Here is a 12,918-nt window from a genome sequence, read left to right as displayed (position 1 = left end):
TGCTTTCATCTCAGGTCATGACCTCCAGAGCCTGGGATCCAATCCAGCCCTGCATCAGCCTCCCTGGTCAATGGGGAGTCTGCTTCTGCCCTTCCCCCAGCTCATGCTCGCTCTCCCTCTCTCTGTCGAATAAAGAAAATATTTTTAAAAATCTAAAAATTCAAAATGACAGAGAGATAGTACCTATTCCTCTATGTATCCCCTCACATGTAGTGGGACTTGTGACTGGGGCAGACAGAAGCAACAGGGGCCACGTTAGAGGGCTTCCAGTGAAAAGCCCATGCTGGTCCTTTGAGGATGAGACACCACAAGAGAGAGTCCCTGCTGACAGCTAGCACCACTACACAGATCAGAGACCCTCTGGCCCCAGACGAGCTACCAGATGATTACAACATGCCCCAGCTCTAGGACTGAGCTGCTGATATGGCTGCTGCTTACATGGTTCAACCTATGAAATTAATTCAACTTTCCCTAGTATTGGTCTTTTTTTATGTATATGTTGTACTTCTGTAAGAGTTGTTTTTTTTTTTTTTTTTTTGGTAGGTGGCTTAGTTGGTTGAACATCTGACTCTTGGTTTCAGCTCAATTCATGATCTCAGGGGTCCTGGGACTGAGCCCCACAGCAGACTCAGTGCTTGCCCCTTCCCCCGCCCTCTGCTGGTCCCATTAATGCTCCCTCTCTCTCTCAAATAAATAAAGTCTTGGGGCACCTGGGTGGCTCAGTGGGTTAAGCCTCTGCCTTCGGCTCAGGTCATGATCTCAGGGTCCTGGGATCAAGCCCCGCATCAGTCTCTCTGCTCAGCAGGGAGCCTGCTTCCCCCCTCTCTCTGCCTGCCTCTCTGCCTACTTGTGATCTCTGTCTGTCAAATAAATAAATAAAATCTTTAAAAAAAATAAAGTCTTAAATAAAAACAGTATTTTTGTAAATGTCATCTGGAAATCTTAGACTTCCTTTAAGATCTAATCTTTATACTGTGACTATTATTTCCATTATTTGGGATGCTGTCCTCATATTAATTCAGACTAAAATTTGATTTTAAACCTGCCAACCCATCATCTCAGACTTTGCAGTTACTTTAAGACACTTGAGTTTTACGTGAACTACAACACAGTGACAGTGTTTTCCTCTGCTTCTGTATGGGAAAGCTTTTCTTTTTAGGCCCAAGTGTAATATGTCCGGGGTAGTAATCAATTGCGTAGTTGTATTCTTTGGGCATTATTTTAACCTCCCTTGATATATTTTAATTTTTGTTTATACTCAAAAATCAATCATCACTGTTTTCTTTGCATTACTCATTCTATGAATTTATTAGTTGTATCTCTCACATTTGAGTAATCTGGAAAGTTCTTGCTATTATGCTGACTGAAGTGTTAGGTGGTCAATACATGTTTGTAAATTTATTGATAAATTAAATATTTAGAATTTTATGCCTTTATTTTTATGTGTACTATTATAGGAATGAATGGCTGGTCCATAAGTGCTCTCTAAAGCAGGAGATAATTGTCTTTCTGTTTGAATATTGGACGTGAACAGCAATACAGTGTGCAGAAGAAGAGCTTTAGAGTTGGAGCTGGACTGAGGTGGTTCAAATCTTGCTATGTTACCTCTTCACCATAGGTCATCGGATGAGTAAACGCATGCCTAGGTTAGTCTGTAAAAATGAGATAAATAATGGCACCTACTTCAAACTTTTGTTGTGAAGATTGAATAGTCTAATACGTGTACATCCCTCAGAGTACAGTTGTGCTCCATGACGGCTCTGCCTTATAAGCAGCAAATACTCAGTAAATCCTGGGTAGTTGCCTTTGGGTGGACTCATTGGCATAAACACAAAGCTGCTGAAACCAAGAGACTCCATGATAAAGTGTCTTACCATAAAATTGAATTCTCTTTCCTACATTTTTTGCCTTGTGAGTGGTTCCCTTTGTTCAGACTGTTCAGAGACCTGGGTTCTCTTCACCATGTTGCTCTGCCATCTGGAGTACCTTATTTTTGTTGGCAAGGTCAACAAGGTCACAGACATGGCCATGCCCTCCAACTGACTGGAAGACAGGAATGCACAGAGGACTGCATGCCTGGAAGCTTATCATTGGAAGGTTCATAACAACTGAGTTCATGTTCCACTGGTCAGAAAATGTTATATTACCACATCAAGCTCAGGAGCGTTCTGGTAAATGTTAATTATTCTCTTATCCTGGAGGAAGGGGAGAGGGAATTCCGGTGCACGAAAGCAGCCTTGGCCCTCCATAGTATCTACAGTAGGAGGTTGTTGCCCGTGTGGTTCTAATAGGGAGCATCGAGAGGATAAGAACACTTCTCTCTAAATAAGTATTTCCCAGATCACTAATATTAGGAATGCTACATATAAATAAAAGGGGTATAGGAGAGATGCAGTCAAAGGCCAAATGCAATTTGAATCAATCTGTATACAATAGGATGCAAAACATTAAAAAAAACCACTTTTGCCATATAGAAAGAACTTACTTACCAGGTATTTGAGTAACAATTGAAACACAATTGCCTCAAATTGATGCAATATGAAACCTTTCTCCAAAATTTATTAATAAGCCCTAAAATTGGGACATCGTAGAGTATTCTTTGGGAAATACTACACTAGTTACTACATTGCTTCTAATTCCCAATCTTTTTGTTTGTTTGTTTAAGTTTTTAGCTTATTTAGGTATATTTTGCTCTATTTTTTAATATAGATTTTTTTTAATTTATTGAAATATATTTGACATAACACTGTAAACTTAAGGTGTACGTGTTAATTTGATGCATTTGCAAGTTAGGAAATATGATTGTGATCATATGCTTCATATTAAAAACACACATTTAATGTATACATTTTGAGGAGTTTGGACATATATACATCCATACCATCACCAGAATCAAGGTAATGAGTCTATCTATCACCTCTATCACCTTCAAACGATTTCTAGTGTCCTCTTGCCTTTTTTTTTTTTTTTCCTTTTGGTAGTGGCAAGAGCACTTCATATGAGATTTACCCTCTTAAGTTTTTAAGTGTGCAACTTTGTACTATTAACTCTAGTACTGTGTCGTACAGCAGGTCTCTAGAATTTATTAATGTCCTATAACTAACTTTATACCCATTCGACAACTACTCTCCGACCCTGCATTCCACAGTTCTATCCCTGACAACAGGGAATTCCCTAATGTCAGATCCCCACGTTCTAGAACGTGCTTCTGAATGATTGTGCTTGATTACATCTCACCCCGAATCAGAACAAGGGCATATTTATTTCTGATATGTTACCAGAGGAAGTTGTTTTCAACAGTGTTTCAGCCTCTTTTAAGCAACTAGCAACCTCCTTCTTTTACTGCATACAGGTTCTGTGGTGATCATGATGTCATTTTGGTGAACCCAGATTAGTGTGGCCATCAAGGAACCTGTGATGTTCGCTGGTTTCTTCTGCCAGTGAGCCTTCATCTTAATCTCTTCTCCGCTGACTGTGCTTCCATGAGTAAAAGTCTAAAATCATGTGATTTACCACAAACACCTTTTCTTTTTCCTCCAGTCTAAGTGTTCTTGATGAAAATTTGCTTTTTAGAGGGCATAAGGTTTCTATAGATATTTAAAACTTAACATAAAATATATAACTTACTTCTAAGTAGTTTCATAAAACCATACCATATGTCTACACCTGGATTCAGAAACTGTCCTCATATCAGCTCATATTTAATAAAAATGTATCTAGAATAACATAAGCAATTGAGGGATATTTTATAATAGTTTTTAAATTTGTTTTTGTCTTGAGAATATGAAATCTGAAAATTGAGACTTTTGGTAAAATTATCTCCTTTGATAATAGACAAAAATAAAAATCTGGAACGTCAACTATTAAGGCACGTCACTTTTGATATTACATATCCAAGTATGATACAACATAGACCATTAATTTCCTCTGCCCTGAGAAGATACAGTGTTGTATTTTTTTTCTTTTAGGAAACATCTTAATATCCACAGTTGAGGTAATAAATTGATGTTAAATAGTATCTAATCTAAGTTGGTGATTAAAAATCTAAACTTTTTTTTTTAATTCAAAGCAAATAAAGATAGAGGACCACGAACAGAAACTAGTGCAGGGCTGTGAACGGGAAGCTGGGGTAAGGTGTTTCCCATTTCTGATTTTCTGAAGTTATATTTGGAACTCAGATACGTATAGTGACCTCAGAATATTCAGGAGCATTGTGACAGTGGTCTTGGAGAAGTCTGACGTCATGGTTCTTTCCCTGCAATGCTAAAATTAATTTAAGTGTAGCTATTGGAAATCGTGGCATTTGTAGTAAAGAAATAAAACTGCCAAGGAAGCTCCTATAGAGGAGGTGAGGAGCAGGGCCAGCTCTGAGGCACAGCACTGTGGCCTAGTAACAAGCTACCAGAAGAGAACCCGCCTACGAATAGCAGCATTTGCTTTATCTCGAACAGCAACTGTTTCTTTTATAAGTGGCACACTTTCCTGAGTAGAACCACCTTTGAATATAAATTTATATAACTGGTGACATAACATGAAATCTTGTACCCCAAAGACAAACTTTTATGATCCGGCCCATGTGCATTCCCATTTTAAATTTTCCAGTGGGACTATTTTAAAGCCTGCACCCTCTCTTTACTAAATATAAGAATTATTCATGCTCTCCTGAAATTCATTAAGAATGGAAAAGCTGAGCCCTTAAAAACTGAACCCTAGTGGTAATTAATCGGTTTTTCAAAGCAATTAATGGATCTTGAACAAATGGATACAATGAGCAGATTTAGAGCTTTTAACCCCACTAGGGATCTCTGGACGTCCAGACTTGGGATTTTCCGGAGAAGCGGTAGAAGCAGATCAGGTTGCTGCCTTTTTTTTTTTTTTAAATAGGTTTTGGGTTCTAAAAATTGAGGAACTTAATCAGCACAAATTTTTTTTTACAAAACTTTCACCTTCCATTATGCTTTTGAGACTTGAGGATACACCACCGTGGGATAGGAAGTCTTCAAAGAAAAAATATGTCAGAGTTCACTTCTAACTACTATTTTTTTTTTCCCTGACTGCTCTCCACTGTGTGACATCCCTTTCCTGGAAACTCAGGGAAAATTTATGAGGTGGAACGCATACAAAGAGGGAATTAATTACTGTAACAACCTTGTTCTACTAGGGCATAAATACCCTAAAATTAGATTTCAGATATATCTCTGTGTGTTTTTGAAATTATGTATTAATCAATCTTTTTAAATGTTACTTACTTTTTAAGTGATGTTTACAAAACTACTAGCCAAATAAATAAATTATTTCCTAAGAGGCAAATCTGCCAACAAATTAGGTAAACTAATTATCATACTTAATATAATGACGAATACTGCACCAAACGGCTTTCTCTGAATCTAAGAAGATTGTTGGAGGAACGCTGAGTTAACAAAAGGGAAAAAATCAGATGTTAATGCTTTTCTTAACTGATAAAAATCCAAATACATTAAAATAACAGATTTTTTATTTGCATTCTTTTTAACAAAAGCAGGTATAACTCATTCATTTAAACAATCTCTAAGATCAGACAGTGATTATTTCACAGGCCTCTGGCGCATCAGCTCTGGAAGGCTCAGTTCACAAAATGGAATGCTCTTTAAGACACAAAAATCCCAGATATGTAAAATATGTCAATGCATATGCATCTATTAAAAGTGCTTGACCTACAAAACAGCCTATAACTCAGGAGAAAGCTGAGTCACTGATGCCTTGCATAATCTATTTTGGGACACGACACTGTACATTATGCTGCAGCAACAAAATGCATAATTTCTATATCAATCACTTCCGTATTCAAAAGAATATACACTTACCTTCTCTGCAGCTGTTTACTTGGAATAATCACTGTGGGCATTGAAGCAGCACTTCCAGGGACACACATGAATATATTTCCCACAAAATGGAAGCATCATTTGATCCTTATTTTAAAACAATTAAGCAACTATGAGACAGTGTAAGAAAGCAAACAGTTTGGCCTGTCTTTGAGCTATGGGATCTTGGGCAAGAATATAACCTTTCTTAAGCCAAAATTCCCTTATCTATAAAAGTGGAATGACAATATCTCTGTCACTGAACACTGAACGTTTATGAGGATTAGATAAGATGATGGATGGGAACCAGCCTCTTAATTTTAAAAGGAGTACATAAGGTAATAACCAATAATTGTTACAGTTATATTTAAAATAACACCCTTCTCCCTTCAAACCCCAGAGTTCTACCTGGTGTGGCAGGAATGATAAACTGTAGTGTTCTTTGATGATGAGAGTGATGGCACTGAGCCCGTTGTGTCCAGTGTGACTCGGATTTGGGCTGGGAATTATCCTGGCCATTCATACTCATTCTTGAGACTTCCTCTGCCACCACCCATATGGGGAGACACAGCTAAACGTGAGGTCAACATCTTATTTTAGAATGTGGAGGTTACAACACGAGTCCAAGGCACTTCCTGCCAGCTCTCTTACGTCACGAGCCTTCCCTAGGAATGAGAGAGGCCTTGAGGTTTCAGACAGAGATACTTGTGCAGACGTAGATGATCCTAAAATCTTTGAGTTCCTCAAGTCTCCTAGAACCCACTTTGCCAGCAGAGGCAACCCCTCTCTCCCCTGAAGTAATTAATCTTCCCCTGTGAAACCGGACTGTGAATTCACCTGCAGCATTATCCTCATGCGACATTGGCACCTCTTCAGGATGACGCTCGATGAGGGTCAGATCCAGTGTAGCAGGGACGGGACAGTAGGAACTGTGTGCTGTGAGAAGGAAGATAGATCCGTGCAGGCGCTTCAAGACCTTGGCCGAATTTCTGTGAAAGAAGGACCCAACACTCTTACCATTAACAGTGGCCCAAATTGTTAGTTACTCATAATATCAGTAAGCAAAAATAATTCAGAACGATACAAACGTCATTGTTTTCTTCCCTGCTTGAAGTCATGCACTACTCACTCTAGTGTCCGTAAGGTTTCAAAGCACTTAATGAGAGTTTAGAAACCTTATTTGAGGTTATTACTCGTAGTGAAAGGCAAAAAGCCATATACTATTAGAGAAACACTTTTTCTTTCCTGCTGAAGCAAAAATGACTAGAAGAATAGACTGAAACCATAATGCCTTCCTTCCTCAGCTGAGAATGGCCGAAATCTCATAGAAAATATGACTAAAGGTGTGAAGAGTAAGTATTAGGAAAAAAAGATACAATGTGAAATTTTGTTAGAGAAGTTGAGGAACACAGAGGAATTTGTAACACCTCTTTGCTCCTTGTATTTACTAGACTTGGATTCTGCATGCCTGTGCACCTGCTGAGTGCATTGGGCCAATGACACAGTGCTCGGAGCCAGGCGGGTTTCCGAGGGGCTCTTACTGAGAGCGCCATGGAGGGGCAGGAGCAGGGCCAAGCTCATGGTTCCCTGGTTGTCAGTTTCACTCTGATGATGAAATGAGGGCTAGCGAATGAGCTGGATGTCAGAGTTAGGCAGAGGGGAGGGGTAATTAGAGGTTGTGTTCCAAGCCTTCTGGATGAATCTATGTGATAGAACAAGCCAGTGTTCTCAAGCCCCGATTCACCACTTCATCATTCTGTTAGGACTGGTTATCTCAGGCATTGGTTGTAACCAGTTTTAATGAAGAGCATTTTAGCTTCTAGAGGGTCCTACTAAAGGAGAGGCTGACTCCTTCTATGAGGGGGCATCAATCTTAGAGAAGTTAACCTCTCAAAAAATACAAGAAGAAGGTTCTATGGGGAAAATATTTACTCAACAGTAAATACCACCTTAATTTAAGGAAAAGTGTTATATGATGAAATTTTTATTTTCTACATTGATGGCTTAGCTCATTTAAGCTGAATTAAAAAGGGTTGGGGGTACCTGCGTGGCTCAGTCAGTTGAGCATTGGACTCTTGATTTTGGCTTAGTTCATGATTCCAGGGTCTGGGGGTGGAACCCCACATTGTTAACTCTCTGCTCAGCAGGAGTCTGCTTCTCCCTCTGCCCCTTCCCCCCTTGCTCGCTCTCTCTCTCTCTCTCTCTCTCTCTCTCATAAATAAATCTTTTTTAAAAATGGCCAAAGTTGGCACCTGGATGCCTCAGTCGTTTAAGGATCTGCGTTCAGCTCAGGTCATGATCTCAGGGTGCTGGGATTGAGTCCCTCCTCGGGCTCTATGTTCAATATGGAGTCTGCTTCTTCCTCTCCCTCTACCTCTCCACCACCACCCCGCCCCCCTGTTGTTTATGCTCTCTCTCAAAAAATAAATAATTTTTTTTAAAAAGGACAAAGTGAGAAACTTGGCACCTATAGACATTTTTCATTTCAACCTCAGCAGCAGTCCCTAGAAAATGAATGATTTAATTATTGTGTTGTCTATAAAGATATTCTGACTTTTTAAAAAATATAATTTAACACAGAGAATTACAACAAAATATTTGTAATGACATAGAAATACTGATGGTAAGATTTTCTGGTTATCTATGATAAATAGTTACAGGTGGTGGTTAAATATTTGCCTTCTTCAAAAAGTATTCAAGATATTTTAGCTTTATTCATGATAATCAGTGATTGCAAATAGTTTGATACTTGGTTGTTTCAGAAAATTGCACAAACAATTACATAAATACTACTTTAAATACATATTGCTTTTCAAATATATTTGAGTACACAGCTACTTTTTAAAAGGAATCATAGAAAAAATCTTAAAACATTTCTATTTACATAATTTTTGCTGAAAAATATATCAATGTGTAAAAATCCTCAAGTGTGCATTTCAAATTTTTTAAAAATTACCTTACATCATACTCAGAAATTAACTTAAAATGAAGCAGAGATCTGATTATAAGGACTAAAATTATTAAACTTTCTGGAAAAATACAGGAGAAAGTCTTTTTAAAATTATTTTTATTAACATATAATGTATTACTTGCCCCAGGGGTACAGGTCTGTGAATCATCAGGCTTACACACTTCATAGCACTCACCACAGCACATGCCCTCCCCAGAGTCCATAACCCAACCACCCTATCCTTACCCACCCCCCTCTAGCAACCCTCAGTTTGTTTTGTGAAATTAAGAGTCTCTTATTTTGTCTCCCTCCAAACCCCACCTTGTTTCAGTTTTTCCTTCCTTACCCTCCACAACCTCTGCCCTGCCTCTCAAATTCCTCATCTGAGAGATCATGTGATAGTTGTCTTTCTCTGATTGACTTATTTCTCTCAGCAAAATACTCTCTAGTTCCATCCATATTATTGCAAATGGCAAGATCTCATTTCTTTTGATGGCTGCATAGTATCCCATTGTATATATATATACCACATCTTCTTTATCCATTCATCTATTGATGGATATCTAGGTCCTTTCCATAGTTTGGCTATTGTGGACATTGCTGCTATAAACATTCAGGTGCACGTGCCCCTTCAGATCACTACGTTTGTATCTTTAGGATAAATATCCAGTAGTGTGATTGCTGGGTCATAGGGTAGCTCTATTTTCAACTTTTTGAGGAACCTCTGTACTGTTTTCCAGAGTAGCTACACCAGCTGGCAGTCCCATCAACAGTTGGGGAGGGTTCCCCTTTCTCCACATCTCGCCAACATCTGTCATTTCCCAACTTGTTAATTTTAGCCGTTCTGAATGGTGTGAGGTGGTATCTCATTGTGGTTTTGATTTGTATTTCCCTGATGCCAAGCGATGTGGAGCACTTTTTCACGTGTCTGTGGGCCGTCTGTATGTCTTCTTGGCAGAAATATCTGTTCATGTCTTCTGCCCATTTCTTGATTGGATTATTTGTTCTTTGGGTGTTGAGTGTGATAAGTTCTTTATAGATTTTGGACACTAGCCCTTAATTTGATATGTCATTTGTGAATATCTTCTCCCATTCTGTCAGTTGTCTTTTGGTTTTGTTGACTTTTCTTTGCTGTGCAAAAGCTTTTGATCTTGATGAAGTCCCAGTAGTTCATTTTTGCCCTTGCTTCCCTTGCCTTTGGCGACGTTTCTAGGAAGAAGTTCCTGAATGTGAGGTCAAAGAGGTTTCTGCCTGTGTTATCCTCAAGGATTTTGATGGATTCCTGTCTCACATTGACTTTTTTCATCCATTTTGAGTCCATCTTTCTGTGTGGTATGAGGACATGGTCCAGTTTCATTTTCCTGCATGTGGCTGTCCAATTTTCCCAACACCATTTGTTGAAGAGACTGGTTTTTTTTCCATTGGACATTCTTTTCTGCTTTGTCAAAGATTAGTTGACCGTAGAGTTGAGAGTCCATTTCTGGGCTCTTTATTCTGTTCCATTGATCTATGTGTCTGTTTTTGTGCCAGTACCATACCATCTTGGTGATGATGGCTTTGTAATAGAGCTTGAAGTCTGGAATTGTGAGGCCACCAACTTTGGTTTTCTTTTTCAACATACCTCTGGCTGTTCGGGCTCTTTTCTGGTTCCACATAAATTTTAGGATTATTTGTTCCATTACTTTGAAAAAAATGGATGTTATTTTCATAAGAATTGCGTTAAATGTGTAGATTGCTTTAGGTAGCATAGACATTTTTGCAATACTTGTTCTTCCAATCCATAAGCATGGAACGTTTTTCCATTTCTTTGTGTCTTCCTCAGTTTTGTTCATGAGTATTTATAGTTTTCTGAGTACAGCTTCTTTGCCTCTTTGGTCAGGTTTATTCCTAGGTATCTTATTTTGGGTGCAGTTGTAAATGGGATCGACTCCTTTATTTCTCTTTCTTTTATCTTGCTGTCGGTGTATAGAAATGCAACTGATTTTTGTGCATTGATTTTATATCCTGACACTTTACTGAATTCCTGTATGAGTTCTAGCAGGTTTGGCATGGAGTCTTGTGTTTTTCCATATAAAGTATCATATCATCTGCAAAGAGTGAGAATTTGACTTCTCTTTTGCCAATTCAAATGCCTTTTATTGCTTTTTGTTGTCTGATTGCCGAGACTAGGACTTCTAGTACTATGTTGAATAGCAGTGATAATACTGGACATCCCTGCCATGTTCCTGATCTTAAGGGAAAAGCTCTCAGTTTTTCCCCATTGAGAATGATATTTGCTGTGGGCTTTTCATAGATGGCTTTGATGTTATTGAGGTGTGTACACTCTATCCCTACACTTTGAAGAGTTTTGATCAAGAAAGGATGCTGTACTTTGTCAAATGCTTTTTCAGCATTTGTTGAGAGTATCATATGGTTCTTGTTCTTTCTTTTATTAATGTATTGTATCACAGTGGTTGATTTGTGGATGTTGAACCAACTTGCAGCCCAGGAATAAATCCCTCTTGGTCGTGGTGAATAATCCTATTAATGTATAGTTGGATCTTATTGGCTAGTATTTTGGTGAGAATTTTTGCATCTGTGTTCATCAGAGTTATTGGGTCTGTAATTCTCCTTTTTGATGGGGTTTCTGTCTAGTTTTGGGATCAAGTAATGCTGGCCTCATAAAATGAGTTTGGAAGTTTTCCTACCATTTCTGTTTTTTGAAACAGTTTCAGGAGAATAAATATTAATTCTTCTTTAAATATTTGGTAGAATTCCCCTGGGAAGCCATCTGCCCTGGGCCTTTGTTTGTTGGGATATTTTTGATGACTGTTTCAATCTCCTTACTGGTTCTGGGTCTGGGTCTGTTTAGATTTTTCTATTTCTTCCTGGTTCAGTTGTGGTAGTTTATACTTCTCTAGGAATGCATCCATTTCTTCCAGATTGTCAAATTTGCTAGTGTATATTTGCTCATAATATGTTCTTATAATTTTTTGTATTTCTTTGGTGTTGGTTGTGATGTCTCCTCTTTCATTCATGATTTTATTAATTTGGGTCTTTTCTCTTTTCTTTTTCTTTTTTTTTTTTAAAGATTTTATTTATTTATTTGACAGACAGAGATCACAAGTAGGCAGAGAGGCAGGCAGAGAGGCAGGCAGAGAGAGAGAGGAGGAAGCAGGCTGTCCACAGAGCAGAGAGCCCGATGCGGGGCTCGATCCCAGGACCCCGGGATCATGACCTGAGCCGAAGGCAGAGGCTTTAACCCACTGAGCCACCCAGGCGCCCCATTTTTCTCTTTTCTTTTTGATACATCTGGCCAGAGGTTTATCAATCTTACTAATTTTCAAAGAACCAGCTCCTAGTTTTGTTGATTTGTTCTACTGTTCTTTTGGTTTCTACTTAATTGATTTCTGCTCTGATCTTTATGATTTCTTTTGTCCTGCTGGGTTTAGGGTTTCTTTGCTGTTCTTTCTCTAGCTCCTTAAGGTATAGGATTAGGTTGTGTACTTGAGACCTTTCTTGTTTCTTGAGAAAGGCTTGTATCGCTATATACTTTCCTCTCAGGAAAGTATCCCTTTGCTGTGTCCCAAAGATTTTGAACAGTTGTGTTTTCATTTTCATTTCTTTCCATGAATTTTTTCAATTCTTCTTTAATTTCCTGGTTGACCCATTCCTTCTTTCGTAGGATACTCTTTAGTCTCCATGTATTTAAGTTCTTTCCAACTTTCCTCTTGTGATTGAAATCTGGTTTCAGAGCATTGTGGTCTAAAAATAAGCAGGGAATGATCCCGGTCTTTTGATAGTAGTTGAGACCTGATCTGTCACCCAGGATATGATCTATTCTGGATAATGTTCCATGTGCACTAGAGAAGAATGTGTATTCTGTTACTTTGGGATGGAATGTTCTGAATATATCTGTGATATCCATCTGGTCCAATGTGTCATTTAAAGCCTTCATTTCCTTGTTGACCTTTTGCTTAAATAATTTGTCCATTTCAGTGAGGGGGATGTACCCTACTATTATTGTGTTATTGCCAATGTGTTTCTTTGATTTTGTTATTAATTGGTTTATATAATTGGCTGCTCCCATGTTAGGGGTATAGGTATTTCTAATTGTTAGATCTTCTTGCTGGACAGACCCTTTGAGTA

This window comes from Meles meles, chromosome 8 (assembly GCF_922984935.1).
Source record: "Meles meles chromosome 8, mMelMel3.1 paternal haplotype, whole genome shotgun sequence".
Taxonomy (NCBI): domain Eukaryota; kingdom Metazoa; phylum Chordata; class Mammalia; order Carnivora; family Mustelidae; genus Meles; species Meles meles.
This window is presented reverse-complemented; position numbering follows the sequence as displayed.